The sequence below is a fragment of the Peromyscus leucopus genome, chromosome 2 (genome assembly GCF_004664715.2).
Source record: "Peromyscus leucopus breed LL Stock chromosome 2, UCI_PerLeu_2.1, whole genome shotgun sequence".
Classification (NCBI taxonomy): domain Eukaryota; kingdom Metazoa; phylum Chordata; class Mammalia; order Rodentia; family Cricetidae; genus Peromyscus; species Peromyscus leucopus.
Genome location: NC_051064.1, coordinates 120,260,563 through 120,278,594, shown reverse-complemented (window position 1 = coordinate 120,278,594; position 18,032 = coordinate 120,260,563). Strand labels below are relative to the sequence as shown.

The 18,032-nt window shown below is 42.7% G+C and overlaps 1 pseudogene; it reads left to right on the top strand.

The window, feature by feature from the left end:
* Nucleotides 1-6,752: 6,752 nt before the first annotated feature.
* Nucleotides 6,753-7,746, top strand: LOC114709398 (annotated as a pseudogene).
* Nucleotides 7,747-18,032: the final 10,286 nt, after the last annotated feature.

Here is an 18,032-nt window from a genome sequence, read left to right as displayed (position 1 = left end):
TTATTCTTTTTATTATTGCAAAGGTTAGAAAGTCTCCCATACAGCCATACTCCTTCAGAGATAATTCTTCTTTAGTTGTGTGGGTTTCAGTTAACAAGAGAGAAACAAAGGGTTTGCCCAAGTATTTTTGGTATCAAAATTGATATCAGACCCTCCTAGGATTCTTCAATTGCAGCCAGTCAGTGAACAAAAAATGCAGGGTGTATCCTACAAGTGTTGGGAGGGAGGTTGTAGCACAACAGGGAAGGCTTCCTGGTCTATCTGAGTCCTGCTGTGAACACCATTGGGCACCACAGTGAGCATGGTGGTCCCCTCCATGATGAGAAGTAGGAATATCCTAATATGAGAGAGGCAGCGCATGCAGAATCCTGGGAGTAAGCATGGGAATTTTGTTCATAGAGAGAGGAGATGGAAGAGACAGCTGTGTGCTGAGGCTGAGTCTCCACAGAGCAGGAGGTTTAGGAATGGCCTGTGAACCGGCCTCAAATGACAGGGTTTGGGAGCTCTTAGAAGGCTTTCAGCAGGGACCAGTAGGAACAATATGAAGACTTTGAAAAAACCACTACAGGGCTCACATGAAGAACATGTTGGGGAAGACAAATGCCCAGCACTGAAAAGGGAAGTGGACACAAAGTCCTGCCCCTAAACAAGAACTTATTTCCAATTGATCTCTATCAAGAAAGGGAAAAACAGTTTTCTTCAATAGAGTGTCACTGCCATATCAGGTACATTCTATGGCTGGCCACATGCTCGGGAGCAGTTGGCCAACAGGAGACTTTCTCCATGGATTTGGTTTTGGTTTGGATTTTTTTTGTTTGTTTGATTTCTTTCTCTTAGGTTTGTTGTTGTTGTTGTTTCTGTAGCTTGTTTTGCTTTGTTTTGTCTTGAAAGAAAGTGTGGGAGGGAAAAGAGCATGAGATTGAGTGGAGAGGGTCTGGAGAAGTTGGGGAAAGGAGAGACATGCTCAACTTATATTATATGAAAATAATTTTTTAAAATTAAAGAAAAGAAAAGACTGTATTGAGGAGAAAAACAGAGGCAAAGGGTAGGTTGTATGGCCCACAGTCAGGACAAATCTTTGTCACCCGCCAGTCCCACAGCCACTCAGACCCAACCAAGTAAACACAGAGACTTCTATTAGTTACAAACTGTATGGCTGTGGCAGGCTTCTTGCTAACTGTCCTTATAGCTTAAATTAGTCCATTCACACAAATCCATACCCTGTCATGTAGCTTGTGGCTTACCAGCATCTTTTCATGCTGCTTGTCAGGGTGATGGCTGGCAGTGACTCCTTCTGCCTTCCTGTTCTTTAATTTCTCCTTTCTGTTAGTCCTGCCTATACTTCCTGCCTAGCCACGGCCAGTCAGGTTTTATTTATTGACAAATCAGAGCAACTTGACATACAGACCATCCCATAGCACAGCCAAGTGCAGACCATCTTAGACACCTGCACTCAGGCCCGTGGTCCTAATCATCCTCTATTTGGACCTGCTGGGTAAAGGTACAAGGATCCCAAGAACAGGCTCCCACAGGACATACAGAACATCCCACAGCACTCCCCCCCCCCCTTTTTTTTTTTTCAAAAAAGAAGGTTTTAACCTTAACAAAGTAAAATTACATGTAATTTGGGAATTTGGGTGTAGCTTTTCTTACTACTCCCTGCTGGAGGAGGGTGCTGTATCTTATGGGGATACAAAGAAAATTTTAGCATTATGGAATAGTCCATGAGGCTGTATTGTCTGAGCCAGTTGCCTTCAGACCATTCTGGATGTTGGATCATCTGGGCCATGGTGTCATTGGAGACCTTTCAGGGGGTCTTGGCTGGTCAAACCTGATGTATCTTAATCTGGAACAAATCCATAGCCTCTTGCTTTCTGTGAAAACAAAAGCAGAGTCTCCTTTCCAAAGTAACACATCCTTATATCCAAATTTTGAATTCAAGGAATCTTTAATATATACATATTGATTTGACTCAACATCTTTTACGATCAAATGTTTTTCTGCAGTTAAAAATCTCAAAGACAATATAATCCAGACTCTCTGTGTGATATCCATCTTTACATGGCTTATTTTTTTATATTACTTTTACTTTTTCTATAAAGACTTTATTTTTTTAAAACTTTCTATTTCTTTATATAACTGTCTATGTTACTTTTCTTCTCTCTTCCAAGCCTATGTACATTTTTACACACATTGTAAAGCATTTAAAGTCTTATTCCATCTGAATCTGTCTTATTGTGAATCTATTGCTTTAAAATACGGCATTTGTAAGCCTAAACAGCACTATGGCTCCTGGCTCCCCCCACCTCAGCTTCCCAACATGGCGGTGGTAGTTTACTGCCAGCTCTGGGAGCTACCATGGGTCTATGCTTTTATCCAAGCAGTGTGTAGCCCATAAACCTCCTTTTTTTTTTTTTTTTTTTTTTTTTTTTGTACTAGCAAAGGCTAAATCCACCATGTAGCTTAATATGCCATTTGCAGAGGCCTCATTCCCGACATAAGGCAGATCAAAAGCACACGCTAGGAACCTGCCTGTAGCTCAAACCGGCAACTGCCGTTCATTTGAAAGAGACAATTAGGAAGCTGATTTTAGCTCCGTTTTAGAATCTTTTCTCAGGTTTTAGGTGGAAACTCTTGCCAACACGTTGGGCGCCAAATGTAGATGTAACCAACCGTCTTATTAAATAAGAAACACAGAACCTATGTAAAAGAGAAAGCCAAGAGGTCAGAGCTCAGAGCTAAAATCTTCCTTCCTCCTGTGGTGCTCCTACCTCTCTGAAAGAGACCTACTTTCTGTGTGTTTGTCTTTAGATAGTCTTTCTGTTCTGCCTTCTCATTGGTTGTAAACCCAAACACGTGACTGATTCGTAACTGCCTGTAAGTACAGCCATCCAGGTTTAAAGGCGTATGTCTCCAATGATGGCTGTATCCCTGAACACACAGAGACTTACCTAGCTCTGCCTACCAAGTGCTGATATTAAAGGCGTGTGCCACCACCGCCTCGCTCTTGCTATGGCTCTAATAGCTCTGACCTCAGGCAACTTTATTATCATACAATTAAAATCACATTTCAGTACAAATAAAATACCACCATAGTCGGTGGAGATGCTGATGCAGAACTGCTGGCAGAGATGATGGGCTCCTGACCTGGGCTGAAAGGAAGGACAGAGGGCAGGGTCATCAGCAGTAGAGTAGTCAGGAGAGGGAATGAAAACAGAGGAAGAGAAGACTGAGGATGTCTAGAAGTCTCTTTCATATTTCTACTGCAATGAAAAGCAATTCCCACCTTAACCATTGTCTTGCTGGTTAGTGTATGAGTGGTGTCTTAGTTTGGACTATTGTGAATAGAGGTTGGAAATTTCCTTTACATGTCTTTCCCTGAGCATGTGTTTCTATGTGGCTTGGTGTTTTAAACATTGTTTCAGAACTGTAGTTAACATATGTATTGAGGGGCAATGCTTTAAGTGTGTTCAACGTTAGGAAACACAGCCAGGCACACACTAAGGCGATCATTTTAATTTACTCTTGCATTGGATCCAGTTACTCTTGTCAACACTAGATATCTGTTACTGTAGCCATGCTGGTAGGTGTGTGGGGATGTGAGATGGAGAACAGGCGGGTGGGCATTGGCACTGTGGTGTTCTCCTGCAATTTCCAGATGAGTAACAGTGCTGAGGACCTGAGCCTCATCAGTGCTCACTAGACAGCTGCCTTGTGAAATGCCCTTAAATATTGTTCACTGTTCCATTGGAGCATCTGTTGTTATGTTTGTGCTTTTCTAATCTTTTCTATAAATATTTTGAGTACTCACTTTGCTTATGTTAGATTATTATTTTTCCCTCCATGGAAAGTGCTCTTTTAAAGAAGTCTTACCTTTGTTTCCCTTAAAATGATAAATATATTTATCAATTTGATTTCAAAAACTGGTTGCTTTAGATTAAACTCAAGTCCTAAGTACACCCAGAATTGATCATCTGTGTGCAGAGGGAGGTAGGAGTAAACAGGGAAGAAATGATTTTGCTGCTCCCTTTTCCACATAGTTCATCAGCCTTCCCTGGGAAGACTCCAGTGTCTCCAGTGCATTGCACACATGAACCTCTGTCATTACTGTTAGTTATTTGGCAGCACTCTTACCCTGCGAGGAAATGTCATGAAACACGAAAGAATTCAACAAAGAGTTTTATTAAGATAGAAAAGAGAGACAGATGTGACAGGCCTGTAAAAAGACATGTGAATAAAGATGGAGTTGGAAACATGGCGCAGGCTTATAAAGCCTGGCCACACCTGTGCACACAGGCCCATGTGGCCATTGCACACATGCGCGTAGATCACATGGTTGGGCTGTGTGCTTTACACAACCATGCAAAGCCATGGGGTCCTGGTCCCTCGAAACGTTTTGACCTGGAAATGGCTAGACAGAAGTCACTAGGTCCACCTGGCATGCACAAACATGAACAACCATGGGTGCTGTTGTGAATCCCTATCATCCCGGACTCTTGTTTGTTTGTTTGTTTTTAAATGGCAGATGAGAGGGGATAGGGTATCCTTTCTCTCAAACACTGCTTCTGGCTGAATAATGGGTGTTGGTTGGCTCTTGGGGAAAAGGGGAAGGTGGCTTCTGAAGTCCTGGGATGATGATGGGAGTCCTGGAATGAAGTTCTGCTGGCCCCTTGTTCTGCAGCTGTCCATCCTTTGTGTTGTGGCTGGGAGCCTCTTCTCTGACAAGATACTGGTGACAGAGAAAAAGCTTAGAGAAAAAAGATTCATTATTACTTTTTTTTGGAGTTGACATTTATCTGAGGTAGATCTGGCCTTAGTACTCTGCTTAATTTTTACCCGAGACAAGCCTTATTAGAGGTAGTTTATTTAAGACACCTGCTCCCTTCATTAGTTTAGCATTTAGGAAATGCATGTGATCAGTTGCTGAGTATTGAACAATGATAGGCTGTTATATTACATTTTTTCTTACCGCCTGGATATCTCTGATGGTCCTTTTGCCCCCGGCTCTGTGTGGCCCTAGTTTGGAAAGGAAGGGGTGATACCTTATTCCTCTGGAATTGGTGATAAGTTAGTGGTTCGTGAGGTCCTCTGGAGCTTGAGAGTACAAGGCCCTGCTTGTTTTACTGTATAGGAAGAGAGATTTTCCTGGGATGGAGGTGAGAGAAAAGGTTTTAGATGAGACAGGTGAACCCAGTGAGGAAAGCCCTCGAGTTTAGCAGCTGTAGGAGTCACAGGAATTACCTTGAAGGGTCCCTGACACTTAGGGGGAAGGGGGGAAGGGCGCTGGCCTGGAGGGAAGAGAAGAACCTGATCCCCATGTGGACTGGAGGTGGACAATTATTGTCACATGGCTGTGGTAATGAACAGTCTGTAAAGCTCCATAACATAGACCTTAGGTGACATAAAAGGAGAGTTAACTGGCTATCTGGAACAGTTGGAGGGTCGGATAAAAGACCTGGTATTAGAACTGGCCTTCCATACATTAGTTCAAATGGAGAAATTGAAAGAGGCTTTTGAGGAAGAGCCCAGAACCTGAGAAGAGACAGAGGCAATAATCTTACCCAGTCAAGGTGAAGTTCCTGTGATATCTTAGTAAGAATAGTTTTTAAAGACAGGTTGATAGGGTCCACCTTTCCTGAGGATTGAAGATGGTATGGGATATGAAAATGCCAAGGAATGTTAAGAGCCTTAGCTAGTGTTTGAGAAATCTGAGAGGTGAACTCCGGGCCATTGTAAGCCTGAAGGGAAGCAGGACCCCAAACCGAGGAATAATTTCTTGGAGAAGGAGGTCTGCAAAACATGCCAACCATGGGGGCTGTTGTGAATCCCTATCAATTACTCATGGGACTGTATGTGTGAGGGCCTGTGTCTGAATGACATGTATTCTGTCCTCATCTAATGCTTTCTCTCTCTCTCTTTCTCTCTCTCTCTCTCTCTCTCTCTCTCTCTCTCTCTCTCTCTCTCTTGGTTTTTCGAGACAAGTTTTCTTTGTGTAGCTTTGCACCTTTCCTAGATCTCGCTCTGTAGACCAGACTGGCCTCAAACTCACAAAGATCTGCCTGCCTATGCCTCCCGAGTGCTGGGATTAAAGGCGTGCCCCACTACAGCCTGGCCTAATGTTTACTATATTTTGCATATGTTTGTGGTGTGTGTGTGTGTGTGTGTGTGTGTGTTCAGAGACTGATTGGGGATCCTTCCTCAATTGCTCTCACCTTATTCATTGAGACGGTTGGCCCCTGAGCTTTCATTTCAGTTGGTGTAGCTAGGAGCCTCTTACCATGAGCATCTCTTCTCTCCCTTCCCAGGGATGGGATGAGAATGTGAGACTGCATGCAACATGTCATGTGTTATATGGTGTTTCCAGGAGTTTTGTGAGATGCTTTAGATATTCATCACAATATGAGACATGGGTGTCATCAGCCTCACTTGATAGATGAAGAGACTGGGGTTCAGTAACTTGATAAGTGTGCATGGTAACTGAACAGTGTGCTCAGAACCCACACCCCAGCCTTTCTTTTCTTAATTAAAAAGTATTATTTTTTTATTTTATGTGTATGGGTTTTTGCCTACATACATGTTTGTGCACCATGTCTATCTCTTGCCTGTGGAGATGAGAGGAAAGGGTCAGATCCCCTGGAACTGGAGGCACAGGCAGCTCTGAACTAGCTAGTTTCCTGGAACAGCAGTCAGTGCTCCTAACCTCTGAGCCATGTCTCCAGCCTGTATCTTCCCTTTCTCCCTCTATAGCTGACATGTGTCAGATGATACATAGATGAATGTGATTCCGTTACAGGCCCCACCATGTGGATGATTCCAGGGCAGAACCAAAGCTGGGTTTCTGAGTTTATCCTGCTTGGCTTCTCCAGTGACCTCACGACCAACAGCATCCTCTTCATTGTGTTCCTTCTCATCTACCTGAGCTCAGTCCTGGGCAATGGGCTCATCATCATGCTGATCTGCCTGGACACACAACTGCACACTCCCATGTACTTCTTCCTCTGTATACTTGCCCTGTTGGATATGTGCTATGTCACCACCACCATGCCCCAGATGTTGGTGCATCTTCTTGCTCACTCTCAGACCATCTCCTTTGCTTGCTGCTGGCTGCAGATGTATGTGTTTGGTTCTCTGGCTGCTTCTGAAAGCACCTTGTTTGTTGTCATGGCTTATGACAGATATGTGGCCATTTGCTACCCACTTCATTATACTGTCATCCTCAACTGGGGACTGTGCATACAGTTGGCAGCTGGGTCTTGTGTCTATGGTTTCCTCTCTGCTTTGTTACATACTTTCTTCACCATGAGTCTGCCATATTGTGGGCCCAACAAGGTCAACCACTACTTCTGTGAAGGTCCTTCAGTGCGTAGCCTGGCTTGTATGGATACCCACATGATTGAGATGGTGGACCAGCTCTTGACTGTTTTTATGGCTATTATTCCAATTTCCCTCATTGTGGCCTCCTATGTTCATATTGCCATGGCAATTATGAAGATCAAGTCCACCCAGGGCCGCTGTAAGGCTTTTTCTACCTGTGCCTCCCACCTGACTGTGGTCACACTCTTCTATGTTCCAGCCACTTACATCTACATTAGGCCCAATTCCAGCTACTCTCCTGATCGAGACAAGCAGGTCTCACTCTTTTACAATGCCTTCACAGCCTTGCTCAACCCCATGGTCTACAGTCTGAGGAACAAAGACATCAAGAGGGCATTTCTCAAGGTGACAGGGCATGGTAGGGTAGATTAGTTAACCACAATCCAGGGGAAGTTGGAGTGATCATCCCTTTTTGGTAAAGGGATAACATCTTTTATTTTATTATTATTATTATTATTTTTTTTTTTTGGTTTTTTCAAGACAGGGTTTCTCTTGTGTAGCTTTGCGCCTTTCCTGGAATTCACTTGGTAGCCCAGGCTGCCCTTGAACTCACAGAGATCCCCCTGCCTCTGCCTCCCGAGTGCTGGGATTAAAGGCGTGTGCCACCACCACCCGGCTAGGACAACATCTTTTTTTAATTAGCTGTCCTATGCGTTTGACCAACATAGCACTTGATAACTAGGTCAATCCACTGTGAAACCAAGGTGGCTATCTTGATTGACAGGCTACACTAAGGTACAATTCCAAACACCTCAGTAATCTTACTTGATCATTGCTGCAAAGACCCATTTTTTTGTTCTATCTTAGCTGTAGGTTGGGAATGACCTTCTGACCTCTCACATCCATCCTGAAGTAGGAATGTTATAGCCAACATTGATCACCCTAGAACAGAAGGAGAGGAACAGTGGACAAACTCACAATGACTCAGCTCCCAAGAGTGACCTGCTTCTCTGTCCACACGTTCTTTTGGCCAAAGCAAGTAGCATGGTCCAGCCTGACAGCAGCAGGTGGAAAGTTTTTTGTCTAGACAGATGTAATACAAGTTCTGTGGCCGTGGTCTGATATGTTGGCTGCTCTACTTAGAAGGCAGCAAGTAGTATTCATTATGTAGTCTGGAATATTTTTAGAAAATAACAGCATACCTATAAACCAATACAAAACATGCTAACTGTTGATAGCATGATAGTAGAGACAGCAGAAGGCTGAGACCTATATGCTAACACAGTGTGTGTTTTCATGATAGAAGTGAGTTGATAGATTGTGGAAAAGCAGTAATATAACTCAGAGAACAAACTTCACACATGAATTCAGTGTGTTCTATGGGGAAACATGATGACCTCATCTGTCAAAAGACCACTCTAGAATGAAGAAAGCTGGATTCTTCTCAGAGCCTTCCCAACTTTTCTCCTCACAGGCAGAAGCCAAGGGCATGTCCAACTGTTGACTATGACTGCTGGCTCCTTTCTACCCTTTCCTGGTGGTGGGTATGGATTACCTCTCATCTTCAGAGTACCTCTTACCTGACCATCAGCAGATTCCTTTCTCATTTAGTGCCTGAATTATTCTTTCCTAAGGGGACCTCAGGCCCTCCGGTTTTATTCTGGGGTCACATATTTTTGGATAATGGGTACCTTTCATTTATAGTTAATCCTCATTATAAGTGTGTGTGTGTGTGTGTGTGTGTGTGTGTGTGTGTGTGTATAATTTTTTTTTTTTTTTTTTAGAATTCTCCCATTTCCTAGACTATCAGGAACTGTTCACATTCCTGAAGACAGTCTTTAACTTTCAGTCTTTGTTCATCTCCTCTGCAGTGCTGTGATTACAGGATGGGACACCATACAGAGGAGAATTTTTGCTTCTTTGATGATGTCCTTTGTGTTATAAAAGTTTTTACTTTGATATAATACAATTCATATACTTTTTTAAAAAAATAAAGATGGATTTTACTTAGGTAGCCCAATCACTTCTGGAACTCACTGCAGACCTGGCTGGCATCAAATGCAGCATCCTCCAATCTCTGACCTAGTAGTGCTAGAACTAAACATATACTTCACACCACCTGACCAAGCATTTTGTCTCCTGTCATTTTGCAGTAGACCTAAAAAATTATTTCTTGATCCAATATCATGAAAATTTACTAGATTTTGATCCTTTCTGAATGAATTATTTTGTATGATATGTGGGAAGGGCCCATTTACATTCATTTTTATGTGGATATCTATGTATGTAGTCAGACTTCCTCTTCAGACTTTCTTGGACCGCCAGCCCTCAAACAATGACATGGAGCCTTATTTTCTTACTTCTGTATATCTTACTTTCACTCTTACTCCATGGCTGGCTGTGTGGCTGGGTGGGTGGCCCCCTAGCTTCCTCTCCTCCTTTTCTCTCTCCTTCTTATTCTCCCAGATTTCTCCTTCTATTTATCCTCTCTGTCTGCCAGCCCCACCTATTTCTCTCTCCTGCCTAGCTATTGGCTATTCACCTCTTTATTAGACCATCAGGTGTTTTAGACAGGCACAGTAACACAGTTTCACAGAGTTAAACATATGCAACATAAACAAAAGTAACAACCTTTCTTGCAGGCTGCATGAATATATCATAGAGATCCAGTTGTGTATTAAAGCTGAACTTTGACGGGCTAAGTGTCTGTCAAAAGGCAAATACATTTATTATGAATATTTGGTGTTACTCAGCCTTTAATATTTCAGCAGTCTTCTGCTATGAAATCCTTGTGTGCCCAGACCTATTGGTAAACAGTTCAGCTCCCCAGATATGCTGAACCTACTAAGTTACTAACTGCCCTGCTGAGCTTAGGAGACAAGCTGGCAGGAGACAAACCCTGTGCTAATGAAGCTCAGACCATTCCCTCTCTTGAGGAGGCCTAGTGGTTCTCTAGAGCACTTTGAAAACAAAAGAGGTTTTTACATATCATGGTGAGAGGTCAAACAACATTCCTGAGGAGGCAGGGAAAGAGGGGACCAGGGAAAGAAAAGGCAGGCATTTTCTGTAGACAGAGAGAGAACAGCATGGGGAGAGAGAAGAGAGGATGGCAGAGGTTCCTTATGGGTATGCAGATCTTGGGTAGAGTTTTCTGAGAGCCAGGAGTAGAGAGTAGCAGAGATGGAGAAAGAGGATACAGAGGATGAAGATGAGGTTGAAAACATAGGAGTTAGTCATTAGCTGGACTATGAGTTAGGGAACTAGAAAGAACTGTAGTTATGGAGACAAGATTTCATTCCAGAGAAATAAAGTAGATGGATATAGAGCTTGTAATGTCTAGAGTTATTCCTGTCTTGAATGCCTGGTGGAACTATAGCTGAATTGATGTAATTTTGTTTTAGAGGAATAAAGTTAACAGACATAAGAATATAGTGTATGTAGATTGTTTTCCCTGATATCCCACCTTGGACATAGCAAAGCCCCCTTGGTACCTAGGTAATCAATAAACCTTAAAATAATATTTGTAGTGGGTAGCCATTCCTGCTTTGATCTGGAAATTCCAACCCCCATTGAGGCTTCAGGAACTGTCACGCCTACAAGGCAGGGTCAAGGGAGGTGCCAGGAGACCCTAGATCTAGGTGGGCCAGCACGCTCTTTGTTCCTGGACCCTCAATGGTGGAGGTTGACCGAGCAAAGCTCCAGAGAACACTGCTGGACTTCGATACACCTTCCCCAGACCCCACAACCTACCTTTCCATTTTTTGTAAGTTACCCACTAAAAAAATCTTCCTTTTAACTACGTGGAGTAGCCATAGTAATTTGACCAATATCAGCTCAGTTGGTAGAGCATGAGACTCTTAATCTCAGGGTCGTGGGTTCGTGTCCCACGTTGGGCGCTCAAAAAAATCAGTAGCCTTCATATACACAAATGATAAAAGGGCTGAAAATGAAGTCAGAGAAACATCACCCTTTACAATAGCCACAAATAATGTAAAATACCTTGGGATAATACTATCTAAACATGTGAAGGACCTTTTTGATAAGAACTTTAAATCTCTAAAGAAAGAAATTGAAGAAGATATCAGAAAATGGAAGGCTCTCCCATGCTCATGGATAGGTAGGATTAACATAGTAAAAGTGGCAATCTTACCAAAAGCAATCTACAGATTCAATGCAATCCCCATCAAAATCCCAACACAATTCTTCACAGACTTGAAAAGAAAAATATGGAAATATTTTATCATATGGAAAAAATTCCTATGGAAATTCATATTGGAAAAACAAAAGACCCAGGATAGCTAAAAGAATCCTATACGATAAAGCAACCTTTGGAGGCATCACCATCCCTGACCTCAAACTCTACTGTAGAGCTATAGTAATAAAAACAGCTTGGCACTGGTATAAAACCTGACATACGGACCAATGGAATTGAATTGAAGACCCTGACTTTAATCCATGCACATATGAACACCTGGTTTTTGACAAAGGAGCCAAAACTATACAATGGAAAAAAGAAAGTATCTTCAACAAATGGTGCTAGCATAACTGGATGTCAATATGTAAAAGATTACAAATAGATCCATATCTGTCACCATGCACAAAACTCAAGTCCAAGTGGATCAAAGACCTGAACAAAAATCCAGTTGCACTAAACTTAATAGAAAAGAAAGTAGGATGCACTCTTGAATGCATTGGCACAGGAGACCATTTCCTAAATAAAACACCAACAGCACAGACTCTGAGCACAACAATTAATAAATGGGACCTCTCAAAATTGAGAAACTTTTGCAGGGCAAAAGACACAGTCAATAAGACAAAAAGACAGCCAACAGAATGGGAAAAGATCTTCACCAACCCCACATCTGACAGAGCATCGATCTCCACAGTATATAAAGAACTCAAGAAACTAGACATTAAAATATTGAACAGTTCATTAAAAAATGGGTTAAAGAGCTAAACAGAGAATTCACAAAACAAGAACCACAAATGGCTCAAAGACATTTAAAGAAATGCTCAACATCCTTAATCATCAGAGAAATGCAAATCAAAACGACTTTGAGATACCACCTTACACCTGTCAGAATGGCTAGGATCAAAAACAGCAATGACAGTCTATGTTGGAGAGGATGTGGAGCAAAGGGAACACTCCTCCACTGTTGGGGGGAATGTAAGCTTGTACAACCACTGTGGAAATCAGTATGAGTATGGCGGTTTCTCAGGAAATTAGGAATCGAACTACCTCAAGACACAGCCATCCCACTCTTGAACATATACCCAAGGAATGCTGATTTATACCATAAAGATACATGCTCAGCTATGTTCATAGCAGCACTATTTGTAATAGCCAGAACCTGGAAACAACCTAGATGCCCGTCAATGGAAGAATGGATGAAAAAAAATGTGGAACATATACACAATGGAGTACTACTCAGCAGAGAAAAACAATGAAAGCATGAAATTCGCATGCAAATGGATAGAACTAGAAAAATTCATTCTGAGTGAGGTTACCCAAATGCAGAAAAACAGTCATGGTATGTACTCACTCATAAGTGGATTCTAGATGTAAAATAAAGAATAATCAGACTACAACCCATAGAACCATGGAGGCTATATATATAGCATGGAGGTCCCTAGGATGACTGTGGCTTATAATAAATTTTGGTTTTACTCAATTCCTGAGCAAGCCTCAATGAAACATCTCACTATTAAGATAAGAATACATACTCTATCAAGATGATAATACAAAAATAAATAAATTAGTTTATTTTAAACAATAAAAAATAAATAAAAATAGAAAAATTTGAAATATTAAACAAAACAAACAAACAAACAAACATTTTACTAAAGTTAAAAAGAGGGAGAACTAGGGACTCATCATTCTTTTTCACATTCTATTCTTTCCCTTGTTTTATATATTTTAAATTTCATAATTGCTTACTACAGCTAGCACAATGCAGACCCTGGCAACAAAAGTAGCTATTACAGTTAGTTAATCTTTCATTCTACTGGGCATGATAAATTTAATTCAGTAGTTATATACATCTTGATTGTCTTAGAGAATTATAAATTTATAAACTCAAGGTCCAGTTACTTTTGGGATACTATCCCTACTGGCTATGGGTGAGATAGGACCTCTATTGGTCTTTTCTGTATCCAACACACTGATTGCAAGCCCATTGTCACTTTGAGATCTTTGGCAGCAATTAACCATGCAGCTCACACACGATTGAGCCAGTATGATAATGAGTATTTAGAGATGGGTAATGCCTAGGGGGCACTCACCAACCTAAGACAGAGGACCTGTGTGGCCTGGGCAGGCATCTCCATGACGGGTAATGTGACCGGCTGTTGTCCCACGCAACCCAAGTCAGAAGCTCATTTTTTAATAAAAGTGGGACATGCAGGGGACTGGCCCCGTTTTTGGTAACTGTTGCCTTGCTTGCAGACCTTGACTTGATATCCTCCCAATGCTAATTTTCTGCCAGGTTCCACCCTCCTGAAAGCTTGAGTCTGTGATTTCCAAAGGCAGTTCTCTATGTTGTATTGAGGAAGAGGAACAAACTCATGCTATGGTTGTGTGTACATGGCTGTCAAACCTGAAAGTGGACAGCAGAGCACTGTCTGCTGTTGCTGGGATGTGGTAAAAATAGTGGTGAGGAGAAGCCAATCCAGGAAAGAGAACACTGTGCAGGACATTTGGTTATCACTTTTCTTGGAAGGAGAAATGTCTTCCAGTTAAGAGTCTATATTCGTGAGTGCATTGTGGCCCATGGGTTGGTTACATGGTTGTGAACAGCCATGGAACAGAATTGTAAAATTGGAGAGAATAAGTGTGGAGAGATCTGTGGGTAACCTTAGGAATTGGAAAAAATGTGAAGATGTTTTTGTCCCATGTGAATTCTCATAAAAGGTGTCATCAAAAGGACAGGCTATGAAGAAGTGAGTGGATGGGATGGCATTCTCTGAAGACACCCTGTCAACCCTTTCCTGGCCATCCTCTCCCTGACTGTCATGGTCATCTTCACTTCCTTCTCTGTATATAAAACCAGAAAACCATGTGAACGACTCATTTTACCAAATGATCCAGTTCTCACATGGTCAATTAGTGAAGCATTGCCTATGGGGGGGGCAATTAAGGAGTCCTTGGATGTAAGAGCTGTGGATCTGCTTCTCCTTCTTCCAAACTTGCCATCTTCTCCTTTAGGCCTGTGGGTTCACCTGGTGTAGATGGAAACCTCTAAAGTTTGACTTTCCCTTCATGTTGACCTCTGGGATGGTCCCATGACCACCATGGAGTAGGCCCAGCTCTGAAGAGCAGGAGTGGTTTTGTTTAGACCACAGGTACTGTCATTAGCTTGAACTCAAACAATCAAGCATGTTATAGACATGGCAAATTCAGCCTCACTCAAAAGGTTTGTGGCCAGGCCCTGGAGTTGGTTCTACCACTTACTAGATGGGTGATCATTGCCAAATCACTAAGATTTTTTTGGGACATTGTACATTATCTAGGCAATGGACCCGTAGGGCTATGTTTGAAAAACATCTTGGTACTGCAGTCCCTTAGAGCAACAATGAGGCTCTATTAAGTCTGCTTGTCATTTTAATCTTCACCTAAAAGGTGTAACATCCTCCCTGCCCCTAGGTTTTTGTTTTTACGTCTCTCTCTCTCTCTCTCTCTCTCTCTCTCTCTCTCTCTCTCTCTCTCTCTCTCTCTCTCTCTCTTGACAGAAATCAAATATGCTTTCTGTGGGATTTCGAGATTTTCCAATTTTTCCAAATTCTGTCCCCATCCTGTGACTGCTTTTTGGCCATGTTACTGACATCCATATCTAACTTGTGTGTGTGTGTGTGTGTATGTGTGTGTGTGTGTGTGTGTGTGTGTGTGTGTGTGTGTATCTCCCTTGAGCTCCTCCCTATCAATCTGTAATAAAAAATCCAAGACTAAACCCAACAGAGAAAGGTGGCTGTTTCAATACGTGACACTCAGTGGGTTCTGTCTGCTCCTCTCTGATCCTGTCTCCTCGTTTATCCTGGTGGAGAAGAACCTCTGCCTGGACTCCACTGCCTCTCCAGAGCTGAGGAGGACCAAGAGCAGGAGTGGGAAGAGTTGGGGTCAGAGCTGTGGGACAAGACTGAGTAACAGCACTGCAGGGGTCAGGGCTGGGTCAAGTGCTTCTGATTGGTGCTGATGGCCAATTACTAAGGTGCAAGTCCACCCATCATGGCAGTGTCATGGTGGCAACACAGGCCTCTGAACAGCGGTTGAGATCACTGTCATTGCTCATTGTTTCCAGCAGCAAAGGCGCCACAGTGAACAACTGCTGGAGCACAGGGCACAGGACAATGAGGTGCTCACCAGGCTGTGCAGAGTTCAGAGTGTGCTGCTTCACTTTCATTAGTGCCGTGACTCAAACTCTGGCCTCGAGCCTTCTATTTACTCGGGTGCTATACAGCTGAGCCACATTCCTAGACACTCTGCCCTTGCTTCCTGTACAATTTATTTAGTTGTCACTTTATAATGAACTGTTACTGTTGGCTGTGTTTAAGAAGCAGCTTACAGACTCCAACCTTTTATCATCAATCACTCTCTCCAGAAAGACTTTATAATCTTGTCTTCTCCTTCTGAATCCTTAGGAAACAAAGACATAGACAGAAGGCAGGGGATGGAGATTCCAAGTCATGTAACACCGGCCAGAACATGTGGCAGGGTCCTGACATCATCACATTTATCCTCTAGCCATCCTAGAAGGGAAGAGGCTACTATTGGAATTCTACAGAAGACAAAACCGAGGCAGAAAAACAAATAACAGCAAGTTAGACAGAACATGCTCCAGAGCTTGAGATATTTGGACGCAAATTCTTATTTGCATCTGAGAGACATGAGCCCTATGAATGTTTCCTCACCCCACTGGCATAAGATGTCACTGCCGACCTGCATGTGGCTATGCCATGCTTGACTCTTTTTGTTTGCTTGTTTATTTATATGACCATTTTTCCTGCATGTATGTATGAACAGCACATCCATCCCTGGTTCTGGAGACAGACAAGGGCACCAGGTCCTCTGGAACGGAAGATATACATGGTTGTGAGCTGCCACATGTGTGCTAGGAAACAAACTGCGGGTTCTGCAACAGCAGCACATCCCCTTTTTCTCACACCCACCCTCCAGACCCGATAGTTGTTGACTCTTCATTAGCACCAGAGTGGCTGAGCAACTTGCTCAGGTATTGCACAGCAGTAAAGGGAGGACTATGATTTGCCCCAAGGTGGTTGAGGAAGAAAGAGGAGTATACCTCAAACATAATCTCATTGAGTGTCAGGGCTCAGGGTTTGGACAGTAAAGGAGGAATCAGAATGAGAACTTAAGTCCCAGACCTGTGTCTCAGGTGACCAGGTCCCACCTCCTCTTCTCTGAGCTGCTCTTATTCCCCAATTAGTCTAGAGAAGGGAAAAGGTCAACCTCCTCCTCCTGTGGGTTCTTTCCTCTTACTCTGCTCCCAAGTGTCTCACTGCAGGGTTCTTGTTGACATCATCCAGGGATCATCTCAGCATCTCTACTGGGAACAGAAATGGTCCTTTCCCACCTCTCTGGGAGAGGCTCAGAGAGGAGTCAGGGTCATAAAACCTCAGTCTTTGGTCCTATTGGGAAGAGGTGAAGATGTCTGAGCTTGCCTTTGCTAAGCAGGATTTTATAGGGACCATCTTCAGGAATCCCAGCTGGCCTATTTGCAGAGGAAGTGAGATGTTCAGTCTCTCAAACTCTACAGTACCTTGGAATTTTTCTGGAGATTGTGCTGCCTAGATTCCCAATGTCTGGATTCAGTTGTTTTATAGGCCTAAATCGTAAGAGCAAGAAACAGCCACTCAGTGATACATTCCATGGATTTACAAATGGTAAGATGGTCACTGGTGTTTGGCTTGTATTTGTGGTTCAGGCATCTGTGGGTCTAGAAGTAATAATTAGTCAAGCCATCCATGTCAGGTCCTCTGTGCATGCATCTCAAACTCGCGAGAACCCTTCCCTCATCACCTGCTCTTCTTTCCTCTCTTTCTCAACCTTCACTTTGTACTTCCTTCTTCCTTTATCCATTTACTAATGTAATAAGAATTTACAGAGAGTTTTTCTGTTTCAAATCAAGTTGAGACATAAATAATATGGAGTCCTGAGCTAAAAGATCCCAAGTGAAGCAGAAAGCCATATCCCTGAGAGAGCAGTGATGGTCAATGTCTTTGAAGGCGTCTTCCACACCACAGAGTCACAGCTCGATGCACTGTGTGGGCAGAGCAATCATGATGGTTTTGTTTTCTTTTCTTTTCTTTTGGTGGGGTGGTTAGTCTGCTGTAGCCTAGCTCGGGCTTAATCTTGCTATATAGTCTAGTTTATGCTAGGACTCCTGATCTTAAGCCTTGCTTATTCAGATTTTGTAGGTTGAGGCTAACACATGTAGCTTTTTCTGTCTTGCCACTAAATCCTAAAATCTTTAATATGAGTCATTGGCTCATAAAATTAAGCTGCTCTTTTACTTGGACACTGCAAGAGAAGTAAACAATACCATGCTCTGGCTCACTAAATGTTGTCTCCATGCCATAGAAATCACACCTCAAATTCTCTCTCCTTGGATCAATCACCCCAGGGTCTCCCACTTTCAGTCAGGAGGAGAAATCTCACCAGGAGAGCTGGTCTGTGGCTAGTCATCCAGCTCTGTCCTAGGAGGGCT